This window comes from Bombina bombina, chromosome 4, assembly GCF_027579735.1.
Source record: "Bombina bombina isolate aBomBom1 chromosome 4, aBomBom1.pri, whole genome shotgun sequence".
NCBI classification, from domain to species: domain Eukaryota; kingdom Metazoa; phylum Chordata; class Amphibia; order Anura; family Bombinatoridae; genus Bombina; species Bombina bombina.
This window is the reverse complement of record NC_069502.1, coordinates 931,417,762-931,437,398: the sequence shown is the minus strand read 5'-3', so window position 1 is coordinate 931,437,398 and position 19,637 is coordinate 931,417,762. Positions and strand designations below refer to the sequence as shown.

General features: G+C 37.4%; 1 protein-coding gene across 1 annotated transcript in view; it reads right to left on the bottom strand.

Annotated features, from left to right (window-relative positions):
- FAM89A (family with sequence similarity 89 member A) overlaps positions 1–5,104 on the bottom strand; it is a 39,772-nt gene extending 34,668 nt beyond the window's left edge. The window contains exon 1 of the mRNA XM_053711895.1: positions 4,916–5,104. The gene's annotated coding sequence lies outside the window, so the exon portion shown is untranslated. The remainder of the gene's footprint in view (positions 1–4,915) is intronic.
- Between the last annotated feature and the right edge of the window lie 14,533 nt (positions 5,105–19,637).

The window sequence follows — 19,637 nt, the reverse complement described above, 5'->3', positions numbered from 1 at the left end:
GCGACGTTTGCGGCGGCAGATTAGGGGTTAATACATTTAATAGCCTATGTGGGCTATGGCGGTTTAGGGGCTAATACTTAAATAGGTTAATTGCGGTGTGGGCTATAGCGGTTTAGGGGTTAATAATTAGGCTTATTGCGTTGGGGGGGTTGTCGGTCTAGGGGTTAATACATTTATTATTAGTAGTGAGGGGGGATTGCGGACATAGGGGTTTTACGTGTCGGGCTATTTTTGGGAGGCAGGTTAGACTTTTACGGGAAATTTGATATTCCCTTTACTTTTCTTAGGATAGTGAGGGGGGATAGCGGATAGAGGGGTAGACGTGTTGGGCTATGTTTGGAAGGCGTGTTAGACAGTATGGGAGATTTAATAATTTAGTCAGGTTTTGTAGACGCCGGCAGCTTCTAAAGTGCCGTAAGTCACTAGCAACTCCAGAAATTTGTAGTTACGCTCATTTCTGGACATCGTTAGTTTATCAGACTTACGGCACTTTATGAACTGCCAGCGGGGTATATGTAATACCCCGATGTGCGAGGTGAAATTATGGGAGGCGCAGGTTCCCACGCTTGCAGCCCAATGTGCCTTAGTTGGAGGAGTCAATCCAGTCACTGCAGTAAGCAAGGCTTGTAATTGTTTTTTTGTTAGCACAACTATCATTGTTTTTGCAGTAAAGCCTTTTATGGATTTTCAGAGTTATAAAAATCTGTTTAAATTGATATTTGAACTTCAATGCTTTTGAACAATTGCTCGCATTTAATGTTCCTTTAATAATCACATTTTCTTTAATTAATTAACTTGCCAATTAGCTTACTCATCAAAAGTCCTCCCTGGACATGTTTTATTTTAGTTCTTTGTCCTACTCATTATTGAGTAAATCCTTTAAAAATAATTCAAGTTGAGCAGTTACCAGAGACCAATATGTTCCACCCTTGGGCTGCCATATGATCCATACAAATAAGCAGTGTGAAATGCTGCACCATATGCACAAAAGTTTATATCTTTTATATACAGACAATAGAAGGTTCCACTAATGAATTAAATAGCCTTCAGGGAAAAAATAGCAGGCAACCTGACAAAATTGTTTATTTAGTTAACTTTTTTTTGTATGCTCTATCTGAATCATGAATGGATTTTTTTGTTTTCATGTCCTTTAGAGGGACATTATACCCAAATGTTGAAGCAATTGAAAGTTCTGCAGCATAGCTGTAAAAAGCTGACTAGAAAATATCACCAAAAAAAAAAAAAAAGATATTTTACCTCAAAAATTCATCAGTAGCCACATCCAATAGTAAAGTGATTTTAAGCAACCAATCAGAAATGATAGTCCCACGACTTGCTAAGGAGCATGCATCTGGCATGTGCATGTACAGTAATGTTATTTCCCTATGCAGTTTAAGGAAATTTACTATGAAATCGCACAAGATATCAGTGAAATCTCGAGATTACAGTAAAGCAAAGTATGATGAAGCTGGTTGTTTTTCCCCCTCAACATGCTGACAGTAGCTGAAGGATACTATTGTGAGATAAGGAAATTTTGAGGTAAAATACCTTCCTTTTTATATAGAGCTGTTTAGGTTATATATCCTTGGCAGCTTTTTTTCAGTTTTGCTGCATCACTTTCAAGTGATTTAGCAGATGTGTATTATAACCATTTAAGTGTCTTGAAACATTCATATTACAATCTGATAAATCAAATTTCACTGGGTTTCTATGAATACAATAAACATCACAGAACTATCCCCTTTACAGTTGTCGCCACAGAAAATGTGTCCATACGGTTGGTATAATGAAATAGCCAGATGGGGGCAGTGTAATACTTTGCAATATTTTAAAATGTTCAAATATTTATAAATATTATAAATTCTGCATAGAGAGATAAACAACTCTCAAGAAAAAAATGCCTTTTTAAAAAAGTCTTTAAAAGGACCTTGCAGTACTGATGAGACGTATTAGATCATGCCAGAGCGGAGATGTTAACATCATCAGACCCTAAGTATTGGGCTTTTGGTACACAGATAAAAAAAGGAAGCATGTATGTGTATAGAAAGTTATAAGGAGGTCTGATTTCTATGCAAGATCAGACCATTTTAATGGGTTGTAGTTTCAATTAACAAAACCAGCTATTTCATATACAAAATAAAACCTAAAAAGGAGCAATTTCCTATAAATGTTATTCTCTGCTGCTGGTATAACATGTCAAACACATTAAGAGTAAAACAAATGTATAGTACACAGTCTCTTTAAGCTATCCAAAACACACATTTATTGCATAATTTCACATCAATTAATTTAAATGATAATTTGTGCACCAAATGTTGAAAATTAAATGTAATATCAGCTAAGTTTGCTTAAAAGCATACCGTGGTAGGGCCAGGAGCAGCAATGCACTACTGAGAACTAGCGGGTCACTGGTAGCTGCACATATTTGCCTTTGGCACCAGCTCATCCTATGTGTTCAGCTAGGCCCCAGTAGTGCATTGCTGCTACTAATAAGCCTACCTAAGTTTTCTCTTCAACAAAGGATACAAAGAGAGCAAAGCACTTTGATAATAGAAGAAAACTGTCATGCAGTTAAACAATGCATGCTCGTCTATTTCACTGGTTTTCAAACCTGTCCTCAGGCCTCCCCAACAGGCCAGGTTTTCTGGATCACCTTGGGTAAGAGCAGGTAAAATAACCATGTTTACTAATCAGCTGATTATTACACCTGTGCTCTAGTTCAGAAATCCTAAAAATGTGGCCTTTTAGGGAGACCTGATAACAGGTTTGAAAACCAGGGCTCGATTTGAATCATGGAAATTAAATTTTGATCAGTCCCCAGCAAGAACACTGCTTTAGTAGAAGCACTTTTATTCTGTTTCAATTCAAAACTGAAACACGATCTCTATCCTGAGGCACAGAAACAATATAATATATATTAATATACCAGTTTTTTGCCCATTTTTGTAGCGAAGTATAATTCTCAAATTCCAAGTTTTCAGTCAATTCAGGACTAGTCCTTATTTTGTGTAATTTAGTATATACAAAAAGAAAAAATATTTTGTCAATTTTATGAAAAATCCCATGATGGACTCTCTCTCTCTCTTTAGGTTCCTTTTACTAAAAGTACTAATACGTCTTTAAATTGAAAATTCATTTTAGTTCATCCTCATATTTTAACCTCCATTTTTATTACAAATGTGACTGACTTTTTATTAAAGGGACAGTATACACTCATTTTCATATAACTGCATGTAATAGACACTACTATAAAGAATAAGATGCACAGATACTGATATAAAAATCCAGTATAAAACTGTTTAAAAACTTACTTAGAAGCTGTCAGTTTGGCTCTGTTGAAAAGGTAGTTGGAAAGCCCACTGCAAGTGGCAAATAAGACACTCCCCCCTCTTTTGCATATGAAAAGACCCTTTATACAAACAGCAGCAAGCTGGAGAAGGTAGCTGACCGTATTCACATAAAACTTTGGGGCTTGGTTAGGAGTCTGAAAATCAGAGCAATGCCATTTAAAAATAAGCAAAACTATACATTTATTTAAAAAAAACAAAACTTTATGGGCTATATAAATAGATCATCTACAAAACATTTATGCAAAGAAAAAATGAGTGTATAATGTCCCTTTAAGTACAGTAAACCAGTATAGACTATACCCTTACTGCATACATTTCTTTTCAAAAGAATGTATTATATGAAAAAGTCATGTTACTATGGAAAAATCAGGAGGCCTATAAAAATAACAAGTTAAAGGTAAATTGTTTCTTCATAAACTTTTTAGCCTTGAGCTTTACAAGATCCACTAAATACCATATTTGACTTCCTGTAGAGGAGAAGAAGAAAAAAAAGATACATCTGTGCTTACTTTAATGATCGATCACTGTCTCTACTTTCACCCACCAGTGATAAGTGTGCTTTAATGGCAATTAATACAGAAACAAGCATGTTTTACAATGACAGAATAAACAATTTAGGAAAAATAACTATTTAATATCATTAATTCCAAAAGCATGGTATGACATACAAGTCTTTACTTATTATTTTGTTACTGTATCACTGCAACTTAATAGCTGTATCATACATCTGTAACTTCTGACTATATTGTTGCAATCAAGTAAACAAAAATTATATATATATATATATATATATATATATATATATATATATATATATATATATATATATATATATAGGCCCAGACACACAAATACCCTGGCCCAGTTCTTGCAATGATAAGAAAGCCTTATGTCTTAGAATGTGTATATTACTTTCTACATTAAACCACCTGAGAAAAAGTAAATAGAATGAATAATATTTAAAATTAGACTGAGAATAAATAACTGTACCATTGCTCATATTCAGTCATTTGAGTCATACAAGGTTAACATGTAATTAACAACCACAAGGAATAGTATATTAAATAAAGAATGCCAGTGAACTGCCTTGACTGCTGCTACCCTAATGTACCTATCCACCATCTAACATTAAAAAGTATTGATATATAACAAAAGCAGGGTTGAACAGGGATGCACAGTACTGTATGTGCATAATACATAGTACAAAGGAATATCAAGCAGGCTATACACAGTATCATGAAGTAACAAAGGGATTACAGCTGTATTAATACAATAACTAACAGCCCAGCAAGAAGACGAATATATGACCCTTTGCTGCACCTTTGGCATAATGAAGAGACAAGTATCTGTCTAAAGATTCACACATGCTCACACCCATGTACACATACACGTTGACTTTTCCATTCTTGGCCAATGAAACAAATATACAGCATACATAAAGGACCCAGGAGATCCCAGCTGCAGCAAGCAGATTATCTTTGTTGTCTGTTATCCTCTCCCTTCTTTGAACTAAATCCTATTTTATCTCTTTAGATTACAGCTCTGTGTCTCCCCCTTCTATTTACCTATACAGTCGTATCACGGTATCTCTCCCTCTTGCTGTTGTGAATCTTTGTTTCTCGGTGCCTTTTTCTCTCCCTTTCCCTTTTTTACTCCTCCCGTCTGGGATCTATGTGTCCCCGGATAAGTGCAGCGTACGGTGGAGCAGAGCTGCTGATGTGTGTATGGGGGAGGGAGTATACAGCCAGCATTGCTGTGGGTGGGGGTTTAGCAGGGAGCAGAGGCTGTTGGTGCAGGGCGGAGGAGGAGGAGGGGAGTAGTCACCCTGACACCATGTGAGCCCTACAGCCTAACCCAGCCACACAGACACCACTGGTTCCTTATTCGAGATTGTAAGGAGGACAGACTTGATTGGTATCTGCAGCACCACAAGTCTTAGTTTTATATGGAGCTCCCTCAAAACAGAATATTTATTCATTTTAGAAAAAAAATATGTTCACAAATATTAAAAATGAATTGTTTTTATTTGTTAATTAGAGATAGTTTTACTTGTACTAAAGCCTTTGACAGCAAACATGTAAATTTGTAGTACTGTGTTTGTTTTGTAGTCACTGGAAACGTGAACGATTACATGGATAATTAGTGCTAAAAAAAGGATAGGTTTAGTTGAAATAATTTGTGGTATATCTTTAGATGCTTCACTACATTTTGAAAAATTTACTTTATCTCTGTAACATAGTTAAAAACATAGATTTTTTTTATGAGTATGACTAAATATTTCTTGTAATAAACACGGGAGGGAGGCGAATGATATCAAATTATGCTTAAATAAAACACCCTGAGCAGTAGGTGTATTCAGTGATTAGGGTGGGTCCCTATGGGTCTGCTGCTTTTATCAGTATGCAATGTGTTAGCAGAGGGCGTTTGATCCTTGTTTAGTGACCAGCATGCTGAATATTATAAACCCCAGCAGGAGACTGCTTACTGCAGCACATTAATAACATACTGCACTAAAATCTCTTTTTATTTACTGAGAGATATACAATGGTGGTAATAGTCTAAAAACAGATTTATTTTTTTTACTTATTCTAGTTTATTGTAAAATATAAAGTCAAGTTTCTATGAAAAACAAGTTTAAAAAACAGTAAAAATAAAAAGTTTCCATTTTTATTTAATATACAATACATACACACATACTGATCTGTAGTCATAAGGGAAATATGAGGCCAGGAAATTATTTCCTAAACTATTGACTCACACTGGAATAGTATAAATGTGACATAGACTCATCTAATTGTCAGGAGGTTTGGGAATTAGCAGGTATGGTGTATTTATAGCTAGCATTTAAATGTTATGTTCTGTGTGTTAAAGCTATATGGATTACATTTTTACCTAGCCCAGAATGTTAGTCATTTAATGACTAATATAGTACACTTCTCCAAGTGTCACAATTACAAACATTGTGAAAAAACTATAAAAACTGTAATATTTCCTGCCTTATGATAGGTGACATTAACCCCTTAACGACCGACGACGTATGCCATACGTCCTCAAAAAAAAAGCACTTAACGACCGAGGACGTATGGCATACGTCGTCGGTTTAACAGAGCACTGGAAGCGATCGGAATCGCTTCCAGCTGCTCTAACAGTATTGCAGGCTTGCCTTGAGGTCTAGGCATCCTGCAATACTGTTCCCGAGTGCCGGGACCGGATTGATCACTCCCCCACGAGTGATCACTTCCGGTTTCGCTCCACGTGGAGCCCGGCAGTGTTTCAGAGCATCGGAAGCGATCAGACACGCTTCCGATGCTCTGATTGTGTGCTAAGTGCCTCGGTGGGTCGAGGCACTTAGTTAGTTATAAAATAAAAGTAATAATAATAAAAAAAAAAAAACGTATATTAAAAAAAAGCCCTAAATAGCCCCCCCCCTCCCCCTTCACTAGGCATCCAAGATGGCGATGCCCAGTGCATCATGGGGCCTCTGGGGGTGTCCCTAGCCTGCCTCATCATAGGGGCAAGCTAGGGTCACCCAATCTGAGCCTCCCACCCTAAAAAAAATAATAATAATAAAATACCCCATTTGTCTGATCATGTCAATATTTGTAAATATTGACTATGATCAGTGTGGATCTCCCTCCCTCTCCTCACTTGCCATTTTGTTGGAGAGAGAGAGAGACCTGTATTTAGCAGAGAGAGAGATTTATTTCTTTTATTTGTTAAAAAATATAGAACCAAAGGCTCTTTTCAGAGCCATTAACCCCTAGCTTGCCAGTGATCACTATATATCACTGGCAGTAACATAGGTGCACTTTTTTTTTGCTGCATTTTGCTGTCTGTGCATTTTTTTAGGGGTTAATTTTGTTGTTGTAATTTTTTAAAAACCCAAAGGCTCTTTTCAGAAACATTTAGTTAATTTAATTTAATTTTCAGAGCCATTAACCCCTAGCTTGCCAGTGATCGCTATAAATCACTGGCAGTTGCATAGCTGTACTTTTTTGCTGTCTGTGCATTTTTTTTAGGGGTTAATTTTGTTGTTGTAATTTTTTAAAAACCCAAAGGCTCTTTTCAGAAACATTTAGTTAATTTAATTTAATTTTCAGAGCCATTAACCCCTAGCTTGCCAGTGATCGCTATAAATCACTGGCAGTTGCATAGCTGTACTTTTTTGCTGTCTGTGCATTTTTTTAGGGGTTAATTTTGTTGTTGTAATTTTTTAAAAACCCAAAGGCTCTTTTCAGAAACATTTAGTTAATTTAATTTAATTTTCAGAGCCATTAACCCCTAGCTTGCCAGTGATCGCTATAAATCACTGGCAGTAGCATAGCTGTACTTTTTTGCTAGTTAATTTAGTTAATTAATTTAGTTAATTTAATTTAATTTTCAGAGCCATTAACCCCTAGCTTGCCAGTGATCGCTATAAATCACTGGCAGTTGCATAGCTGTACTTTTTTGCTGTGTGTGCATTTTTTTAGGGGTTAATTTTGTTGTTGTAATTTTTTAAAAACCCAAAGGCTCTTTTCAGAAACATTTAGTTAATTTAATTTAATTTTCAGAGCCATTAACCTCTAGCTTGCCAGTGATCGCTATAAATCACTGGCAGTAGCATAGCTGTACATTTTTGCTAGTTAATTTAGTTAATTAATTTAGTTAATTTAATTTTTTTTAGTAATTGTTTTCTGTGACAGATACAAAAATGTCACAGAAAAGATATAGTGCTGAGGAGGCGTATGCCATCCTTGCGTCAGAGTCAGATGCCTCTATTTCTGACTCAGACCCCAATTTTGACCCTGCCATGTGCTCAGATACATCACTAGATGCAGTCTCAACTGATAGTGATGTATCTGTGGCTGCTAGCCCCCCTGCCAGCCCCCCTGCTAGCCCCCCTGCCAGAAGGAGGCGTGTTACTGCCATTGCTGCTGAAGAGTGGGTAACGCCTCATCTCCAGAGGCCAGATATCCCACCCTTCACAGCAAATGCTGGCATAAATATAGATGTGGCAGGTTTTAGCCCCCAGCAGTTTCTGGAAGTGTTTCTGGGCGATGATATATTGGGGAACATTGTCGCCCAAACTAATTTATATGCCCATCAGTTCCGTGCTGCAAAGCCTGGAACATATTTGGCAAAGCAGCAATGGGCCCCCATCAATGTGCCAGAATTCAAAAAATTCTGGGCATTGACTATGCTGATGGGCATCATAAAGAAACCCTCCATTCGCTCCTACTGGAGTACTAGCCCCATCTGCTCTACCCCCATTTTCTCCCAGACTATGTCGAGGAAGAGGTATGAAATGATTCTGCATTTCATGCACTTCAGCGACAACAGCCTGTGCCCCCCTAGGGAGCATCCCCAATTTGACAGGCTGTATAAAATCCGCCCCCTGATAACCCACTTTTCTGCCAGGTTTGCAGAGGCTTATACACCTGGAAGGAATATATGCGTTGATGAATCCCTAATGAAGTATAAGGGAAGGCTGGGATTCAAGCAGTATATTCCTTCCAAACGCTCCAGATATGGGGTAAAGGTGTATAAGCTCTGTGACAGCGAGACTGGGTATACTCAGGCCTTCCGGGTGTATGAGGGAAAGGATAGCCACCTTGACCCTCCAGGTTGCCCAGAACATATGGGAACCACTGGCAAGATTGTCTGGGACCTGATATTACCCCTAATGAACAAAGGGTATCACTTGTACTTAGACAATTTTTATACAAGTGTCCTTTTGTTCAAGCTACTGTATTGCTTTGATACAGTAGCTTGCGGTACAATTAAAAAGAACCGTGCAGGTTTCCCAGGACAGCTTGTACGCACCCGGCTACGAAGGGGGGAGACCTCAGCTCTGCGCCAAGAGGAGCTGTTGGCACTGAAGTACAGAGACAAGAAGGATGTATACCTTCTTACCACCATCCACACAGAGAGGACGGTGGCGGTTTCTGTACGTGGCAGAGCTGAGATCATAAGGAAGCCAGTGTGCATCAAGTCTTATAACCGGCATATGGGTGGGGTTGATCTGGCTGATCAGCTGCTGCAGCCCTACCTAATTATGCGGAAGACAAGGGCCTGGTACAAAAAGGTTGCAATTTACCTAATGCAGATTGCAACCCACAACGCTTTTTTGTTGTTCAAAAAAGCAAACCCCAGAGTTAAAAAGACTTTTTTACAGTTTCAGCTCCAGATTATTACGGGGATTTTGTACCATGATGCACCTGCTCCCCGGGCGGTGATGGGAGAGAGCAGAGTTGGGGCTAACCATTTTATTTTTAAAATCCCCCCTACTGCCACAAAGCAGAAACCACAAAAAAAATGCAGAGTCTGTACCAAGAGGGGGAAGAGAAGGGACACCATATATTACTGTCCTGATTGCCCTGGACAGCCTGCACTCTGCATTGGGGACTGCTTCAAGCGGTACCATACAATGGTCAATTTTTTAAAAAATAAATACATTTGCTGTTACATATATATATATATATTTTTTTGGTTATGTTTACAGTTAGATGTTTTTTTGTTTTTTTTACTTTTACTGTGCCAGATTTTTACATTTCACTACTCTATTTTTTTTCTAAAATTGGGCCTGTTTTTTTTTAACCAAAACCCCTGTCAAACCTATGCATGGGGGACATAGGTGTTCTCAGGGTGCCTTGCAGAAAACAACCTGAAGTATGTTTTTGTAATAACTTACAACAGTCTCTCCTAAATTATAGTCAAAAAGCAATGTGTCTGTAAAAATGAAAATTGAAAAATTACCACCATACACTTTCTCCAATTTTTTGGGCTAAAACGGTTGCTTCAAAGGCATCAAAGCACACCATATACAATACCTTGGGGTGTCAACATTTAAAAAATATACACTTTGAATGCAATAAATAAAAGTGGGGTATGCGATAGGCCCCAAACTAAAGATAGGCCTATCAGAAGAAATACTCTCATTTTTAATAACTAAAATCACAAGTCATAAAATTGTAACATAACCTTCCCAAAATCCTGGCAAACCTATGCATGGGGGGCATAGGTGTACTCAGGGTGCCTTGCAGAAAACAACCTGAAGTATTCTTTTGCAATAACTTACAACAATCTCTCCTAAATCATAGTCAAAAAGCAATGTGTCTGTAAAAATGAAAATTGAAAAATTACCACCATATACTTTCTCCAATTTTTTGGGCTAAAACGGTTGCTTCAAAGGCATCAAAGCACACCATATACAATACCTTGGGGTGTCAACATTTAAAAAATATACACTTTGAATGCAATAAATAAAAGTGGGGTATGCGATAGGCCCCAAACTAAAGATAGGCCTATCAGAAGAAATACTCTCATTTTTAATAACTAAAATCACAAGTCATAAAATTGTAACATAACCTTCCCAAAATCCTGGCAAACCTATGCATGGGGGGCATAGGTGTACTCAGGGTGCCTTGCAGAAAACAACCTGAAGTATTCTTTTGCAATAACTTACAACAGTCTCTCCTAAATCATAGTAAAAAAGCAATGTGTCTGTAACAATGAAAATTGAAAAATTACCACCATATACTTTCTCCAATTTTTTGGGCTAAAACGGTTGCATCAAAGTCATCAAACCACTCCATGTATAATACCTTGGGGGGTCAACTTTTTAAATATAATCACATTTATGGAAAACAAATAAATTGGGGTATGTTAAAAAAAAAAAATAGGCAAAGAAAATATGTTAAATGTGAAAAAAAATCACAAACACATGTCAGACATTTGGCATTGCACCGCCCAAACAAGCCACCAAACCTATGCATAGGTGGTATCACTGAACTCAGGAGATGTTGGTGACCACATATTGGTGTCTTCTTTGGTAGTAACACATAACAGGAGCTGTGAATCCATGTCTAAAGTACAATGTATGTGAAAAATAACACAAAGAAATGAATGCCCAATAGTTTGACAAAGACTAGTGGTTGAATTAGTGTATGGAAAGTGTTAAAACACCTGCATTTGAAATACCCTAGGATGTCTACTTTTCAAAAATATATGGTTTTATGGGGGTAAATTACATTGGCCGGCTTCAGAAATGTCTTAAATAGAACATGGGTGCATGGGATGTGAAAAGGGGAAGTGTAAAAAATGGAATGCGCTTCCTAAAAATAAGGCCTTCTAGCCCCCAGAGAACCCAACACACCTATACATGGGTGGTATCACTGTACTCAGGAGATGTTGTTGAACACATATTGAGGTGTTTTTTGGCAGTAACACATAACAGGAACTGGGAATCCATGCCTAAAGTACAATGTGTGTGAAAAATAACACAAAAAAATGACTACCCAAAAGTTTGACAAAGACTGGTGGTTAAATAAGTTCATGGAAAGTGTGAAAATACCAGCATTTCAAATACCCTAGGGGGTCTACTTCTCAAAAATATATGGTTTGATGGGGGTAAATTCCATTGACCAGCTTCAGAAATGTCCCAAATAGGACATGGGTGCATGATGACCGATGTGAAAATTCCAAGTTGAAAAACTGGAATGCGCTTCCTAAAATTAAGGCCTTTTAGCCCCCAGAGAACCCGACACACCTATACATGGGTGGTATCACTGTACTCAGGAGATGTTGTTGAACACATATTGAGGGTTTTTTTGGTAGTAACACATAACAGGAACTGAGAATCCATGCCTAAAGTACAATGTGTGTGAAAAATAACACAAAATAATGACTACCCAAAAGTTTGACAAAGACTGGTGGTTGAATTAGTGCATGGAAAGTGTTAAAATACAAGCATTTGAAATACCCTAGGGTGTCTACTTTTCAAAAATATATGGTTTGATGGGGGTAAATTCCATTGACCAGCTTCAGAAATGTCCCAAATAGGACATGGGTGCATGATGACCGATGTGAAAATTCCAAGTTGAAAAACTGGAATGCGCTTCCAAAAATTAAGGCCTTTTAGCCCACAGAGAACCCGACACACCTATACATGGGTGGTATCACTGTACTCAGGAGATGTTGTTGAACACATATTGAGGTTTTTTTTGGTAGTAACACATAACAGGAACTGAGAATCCATGCCTAAAGTACAATGTGTGTGAAAAATAACACAAAATAATGACTACCCAAAAGTTTGACAAAGACTGGTGGTTGAATTAGTGCATGGAAAGTGTTAAAATACAAGCATTTGAAATACCCTAGGGTGTCTACTTTTCAAAAATATATGGTTTGATGGGGGTAAATTCCATTGACCAGCTTCAGAAATGTCCCAAATAGGACATGGGTGCATGATGACCGATGTGAAAATTCCAAGTTGAAAAACTGGAATGCGCTTCCTAAAATTAAGGCCTTTTAGCCCCCAGAGAACCCGACACACCTATACATGGGTGGTATCACTGTACTCAGGAGATGTTGTTGAACACATATTGAGGGTTTTTTTTGGTAGTAACACATAACAGGAACTGAGAATCCATGCCTAAAGTACAATGTGTGTGAAAAATAACACAAAATAATGACTACCCAAAAGTTTGACAAAGACTGGTGGTTGAATTAGTGCATGGAAAGTGTTAAAATACAAGCATTTGAAATACCCTAGGGTGTCTACTTTTCAAAAATATATGGTTTGATGGGGGTAAATTCCATTGACCAGCTTCAGAAATGTCCCAAATAGGACATGGGTGCATGATGACCGATGTGAAAATTCCAAGTTGAAAAACTGGAATGCGCTTCCTAAAATTAAGGCCTTTTAGCCCACAGAGAACCCGACACACCTATACATGGGTGGTATCACTGTACTCAGGAGATGTTGTTGAACACATATTGAGGTTTTTTTTGGTAGTAACACATAACAGGAACTGAGAATCCATGCCTAAAGTACAATGTGTGTGAAAAATAACACAAAATAATGACTACCCAAAAGTTTGACAAAGACTGGTGGTTGAATTAGTGCATGGAAAGTGTTAAAATACAAGCATTTGAAATACCCTAGGGTGTCTACTTTTCAAAAATATATGGTTTGATGGGGGTAAATTCCATTGACCAGCTTCAGAAATGTCCCAAATAGGACATGGGTGCATGATGACCGATGTGAAAATTCCAAGTTGAAAAACTGGAATGCGCTTCCTAAAATTAAGGCCTTTTAGCCCCCAGAGAACCCGACACACCTATACATGGGTGGTATCACTGTACTCAGGAGATGTTGTTGAACACATATTGAGGGGTTTTTTGGTAGTAACACATAACAGGAACTGAGAATCCATGCCTAAAGTACAATGTGTGTGAAAAATAACACAAAATAATGACTACCCAAAAGTTTGACAAAGACTGGTGGTTGAATTAGTGCATGGAAAGTGTTAAAATACAAGCATTTGAAATACCCTAGGGTGTCTACTTTTCAAAAATATATGGTTTGATGGGGGTAAATTCCATTGACCAGCTTCAGAAATGTCCCAAATAGGACATGGGTGCATGATGACCGATGTGAAAATTCCAAGTTGAAAAACTGGAATGCGCTTCCTAAAATTAAGGCCTTTTAGCCCCCAGAGAACCCGACACACCTATACATGGGTGGTATCACTGTACTCAGGAGATGTTGTTGAACACATATTGAGGTTTTTTTTGGTAGTAACACATAACAGGAACTGAGAATCCATGCCTAAAATACAATGTGTTTGAAAAATAACACAAAATAATGACTACCCAAAAGTTTGACAAAGACTGGTGGTTGAATTAGTGCATGGAAAGTGTTAAAATACAAGCATTTGAAATACCCTAGGGTGTCTACTTTTCAAAAATATATGGTTTGATGGGGGTAAATTCCATTGACCAGCTTCAGAAATGTCCCAAAAAGGACATGGGTGCATGATGACCGATGTGAAAATTCCAAGTTGAAAAACTGGACTGCGCTTCCTAAAATTAAGGCCTTTTAGCCCCCAGAGAACCCGACACACCTATACATGGGTGGTATCACTGTACTCAGGAGATGTTGTTGAACACATATTGAGGGGTTTTTTGGTAGTAACACATAACAGGAACTGAGAATCCATGCCTAAAGTACAATGTGTGTGAAAAATAACACAAAATAATGACTACCCAAAAGTTTGACAAAGACTGGTGGTTGAATTAGTGCATGGAAAGTGTTAAAATACAAGCATTTGAAATACCCTAGGGTGTCTACTTTTCAAAAATATATGGTTTGATGGGGGTAAATTCCATTGACCAGCTTCAGAAATGTCCCAAATAGGACATGGGTGCATGATGACCGATGTGAAAATTCCAAGTTGAAAAACTGGAATGCGCTTCCTAAAATTAAGGCCTTTTAGCCCCCAGAGAACCCGACACACCTATACATGGGTGGTATCACTGTACTCAGGAGATGTTGTTAAACACATATTGAGGTTTTTTTTGGTAGTAACACATAACAGGAACTGAGAATCCATGCCTAAAGTACAATGTGTGTGAAAAATAACACAAAATAATGACTACCCAAAAGTTTGACAAAGACTGGTGGTTGAATTAGTGCATGGAAAGTGTTAAAATACAAGCATTTGAAATACCCTAGGGTGTCTACTTTTCAAAAATATATGGTTTGATGGGGGTAAATTCCATTGACCAGCTTCAGAAATGTCCCAAATAGGACATGGGTGCATGATGACCGATGTGAAAATTCCAAGTTGAAAAACTGGAATGCGCTCCCTAAAAATAAGAGCTTTTAGCCCCCCGAGAACCCGACACACCTATACATGGGTGGTATCACTGTACCCAGGAGATGCTGCTGAAGACATATGAGGGTGTTATTTGGCAGTAACCCTTAATATTATCAGTAAATGTATTCTTAAATTGCTATTTTGTCAAAAAATCAAATTATTTTTTTTCCCCCCCCAAACTTTGGCATAGATTGGTGGTAAAATGGTTGCATGAAAAAAGTCAAAATACCCCAAGTTTAATACCTTAGGTTGTCTTCTTTTAAAAAATATATACATTTGAAGGGTTATTCAGGGATTCATGACAGATATTGGTGTTACAATGTAACTATCGCCAATTTTGAAAAAACATGGTTTTGAAATAGCAAAGTGCTACTTGACCGATGTGAAAATTCCAAGTTGAAAAACTGGAATACGCTTCCTAAAATTAAGGCCTTTTAGCCCCCAGAGAACCCGACACACCTATACATGGGTGGTATCACTGTACTCAGGAGATGTTGTTGAACACATATTGAGGGGTTTTTTGGTAGTAACACATAACAGGAACTGAGAATCCATGCCTAAAGTACAATGTGTGTGAAAAATAACACAAAATAATGACTACCCAAAAGTTTGACAAAGACTGGTGGTTGAATTAGTGCATGGAAAGTGTTAAAATACAAGCATTTGAAATACCCTAGGGTGTCTACTTTTCAAAAATATATGGTTTGATGGGGTTAAATTCCATTGACCAGCTTCAGAAATGTCCCAAATAGGACATGGGTGCATGATGACCGATGTGAAAATTCCAAGTTGAAAAACTGGAATGCGCTTCCTAAAATTAAGGCCTTTTAGCCCCCAGAGAACCCGACACACCTATACATGGGTGGTATCACTGTACTCAGGAGATGTTGTTGAACACAAATTGAGGTTTTTTTTGGTAGTAACACATAACAGGAACTGAGAATCCATGCCTAAAGTACAATGTGTGTGAAAAATAACACAAAATAATGACTACCCAAAAGTTTGACAAAGACTGGTGGTTGAATTAGTGCATGGAAAGTGTTAAAATACAAGCATTTGAAATACCCTAGGGTGTCTACTTTTCAAAAATATATGGTTTGATGGGGGTAAATTCCATTGACCAGCTTCAGAAATGTCCCAAATAGGACATGGGTGCATGATGACCGATGTGAAAATTCCAAGTTGAAAAACTGGAATGCGCTTCCTAAAATTAAGGCCTTTTAGCCCCCAGAGAACCCGACACACCTATACATGGGTGGTATCACTGTACTCAGGAGATGTTGTTGAACACATATTGAGGTTTTTTTTGGTAGTAACACATAACAGGAACTGAGAATCCATGCCTAAAGTACAATGTGTGTGAAAAATAACACAAAATAATGACTACCCAAAAGTTTGACAAAGACTGGTGGTTGAATTAGTGCATGGAAAGTGTTAAAATACAAGCATTTGACATACCCTAGGGTGTCTACTTTTCAAAAATATATGGTTTGATGGGGGTAAATTCCATTGACCAGCTTCAGAAATGTCCCAAATAGGACATGGGTGCATGATGACCGATGTGAAAATTCCAAGTTGAAAAACTGGAATGCGCTTCCTAAAATTAAGGCCTTTTAGCCCCCAGAGAACCCGACACACCTATACATGGGTGGTATCACTGTACTCAGGAGATGTTGTTGAACACATATTGAGGTTTTTTTTGGTAGTAACACATAACAGGAACTGAGAATCCATGCCTAAAGTACAATGTGTTTGAAAAATAACACAAAATAATGACTACCCAAAAGTTTGACAAAGACTGGTGGTTGAATTAGTGCATGGAAAGTGTTAAAATACAAGCATTTGAAATACCCTAGGGTGTCTACTTTTCAAAAATATATGGTTTGATGGGGGTAAATTCCATTGACCAGCTTCAGAAATGTCCCAAAAAGGACATGGGTGCATGATGACCGATGTGAAAATTCCAAGTTGAAAAACTGGAATGCGCTTCCTAAAATTAAGGCCTTTTAGCCCCCAGAGAACCCGACACACCTATACATGGGTGGTATCACTGTACTCAGGAGATGTTGTTAAACACATATTGAGGTTTTTTTTGGTAGTAACACATAACAGGAACTGAGAATCCATGCCTAAAGTACAATGTGTGTGAAAAATAACACAAAATAATGACTACCCAAAAGTTTGACAAAGACTGGTGGTTGAATTAGTGCATGGAAAGTGTTAAAATACAAGCATTTGAAATACCCTAGGGTGTCTACTTTTCAAAAATATATGGTTTGATGGGGGTAAATTCCATTGACCAGCTTCAGAAATGTCCCAAATAGGACATGGGTGCATGATGACCGATGTGAAAATTCCAAGTTGAAAAACTGGAATGCGCTCCCTAAAAATAAGAGCTTTTAGCCCCCCGAGAACCCGACACACCTATACATGGGTGGTATCACTGTACCCAGGAGATGCTGCTGAAGACATATGAGGGTGTTATTTGGCAGTAACCCTTAATATTATCAGTAAATGTATTCTTAAATTGCTATTTTGTCAAAAAATCAAATTATTTTTTTTTCCCCCCCAAACTTTGGCATAGATTGGTGGTAAAATGGTTGCATGAAAAAAGTCAAAATACCCCAAGTTTAATACCTTAGGTTGTCTTCTTTTAAAAAATATATACATTTGAAGGGTTATTCAGGGATTCATGACAGATATTGGTGTTACAATGTAACTATCGCCAATTTTGAAAAAACATGGTTTTGAAATAGCAAAGTGCTACTTGTACTTATTGCCCTATAACTTGCAAAAAAAGCAAAGAACATGTAAACATTGGGTATTTATAAACTCAGGACAAAATTTAGAAACTGTTTAGCATTGGTATTTTATGGTGGTTGTAGATGTGTAAGAAATTTTGGGGCTCAAAGTTAGAAAAAGTGCATTTTTTTTCATTTTTCCTCATATTTTATATTTTTTTTTTATAGTAAATTATAAGATATGATGAAAATAATCATATCTTTAGAAAGTCCATTTAATGGCGAGAAAAACAGTATATAATATGTGTGGGTACAGTAAATGAGTAAGAGGAAAATTACAGTTAAACACAAACATCGCAGAAATGCAAAAATAGCCTTGGTCCCAGATGGTCAACAAATTGAAAAGTGGTCTGGTCACTAAGGGGTTAAACTTTGCTGGGTGGATATTTATAGGATTTCTCCCATACCAAAACCAGTGGGTAATAGTACAGTTTGAAGCTTAAAGGGACAGTCTTCTCCAATTTTTTTATTGTTTAAAACAATAATCACTTTATTACCCATCCCCTAGTTTTGCATAACCAACACTGATATTAATACTCTTTTTACCTCTTTGATCACTGTGTATCTAAGCCTCTGCAGACTGTCCCCTTATCTCAGTTTTTTTGACAGACATGCATTTTAGCCAATCAGCGCTGACTCATAAATAACTCCACTGGAGTGAGCACTATGTAATCTATATGGCACATATGAACTAGCAGTGTATAACTGTGAGAAACTGTCAAAATGCACTGAGATAAGAGGCAGCCTTTAAGGGATTAGAAATTAGCATATGAGCTTACCTAGGTTTAGCTGTCAACAAAAAATACCAAGAGAACAAAGCAAATTTGATAATACAATTTTAGTTTAAAGTTAGTACCAGAGTCAGTCCTTTATGCCCAAATACTAGTGATGCAAGGTCACAACTGAAGGGGGCAGTATGGATCAATACCCTGTGTAATTGAAAAATGGCTCTATGGTTGACAAAGAATATATAAATTGGAGTTGAAAATCTACTTTATACATCAAATCCAAGCCAAGGATTAATTACAAGAGGTGAAGTTGCTGTCAGGCCCAAAGTTCAAGGGGAATTGATAAGGATATGGAAATAGCTATTTGTAATCTTGATTAAGGCCTCTGTGGTGGCCAAATACACTGGCTTTATAGAGTTGTAAATCATAATATTGGAATGTAGATAAGATATGAATATTTTTTTCTGTTGATCCAAGTATACTGTCATGATAATATCCTGATGATAGCTAGTGTCTGGGATGGTTTAGGTTGATATTTTTCTGCTTGAAAATGAATTCCTCTGGATATATCTTTCTACAATAAACGTCCTGTGAGCAATTTAAAATTGTGATTTGGGTAACTTTTATTGTAACTTTAACTACAAAAATGGGTGCAATTTTTATTTATCATCGCTGGACTGAGTTTTGTCAGAACCTTGTTTTCAGCAATTATTTTCATGAACACAACCATCTTGTTTTTGCAGCTTTTATGCCTAGGTCTTCTCTTATTCCTATTTGATTCTTGCATATTTTTTTTCATGCACGTAACACTTCACATCATGATTGGCATGTTTTCCTTGCATTATTGCATGCCATTAATGACACTAAGGGGACGATGTGCCCCTTCCAGTGTCTGTGAAGTGGTGTCTTTCAGAGTATCTGGGTGCACTTCCTTTTCTTCTGTGGCTGACCATTCCATGATTCCTTGACCTGCCTGTTGATTTTGCTTTTATTGCCTGTTCATAACCCTTGCTTTTCCTGAGTCCATCTGTTACCTTTAGGACTGATCTAGTTTTGCTTACCTATAGCCTGAACTAACCTTGCTTTGCCTGTGCCTATCTGCTACTTTCTGGA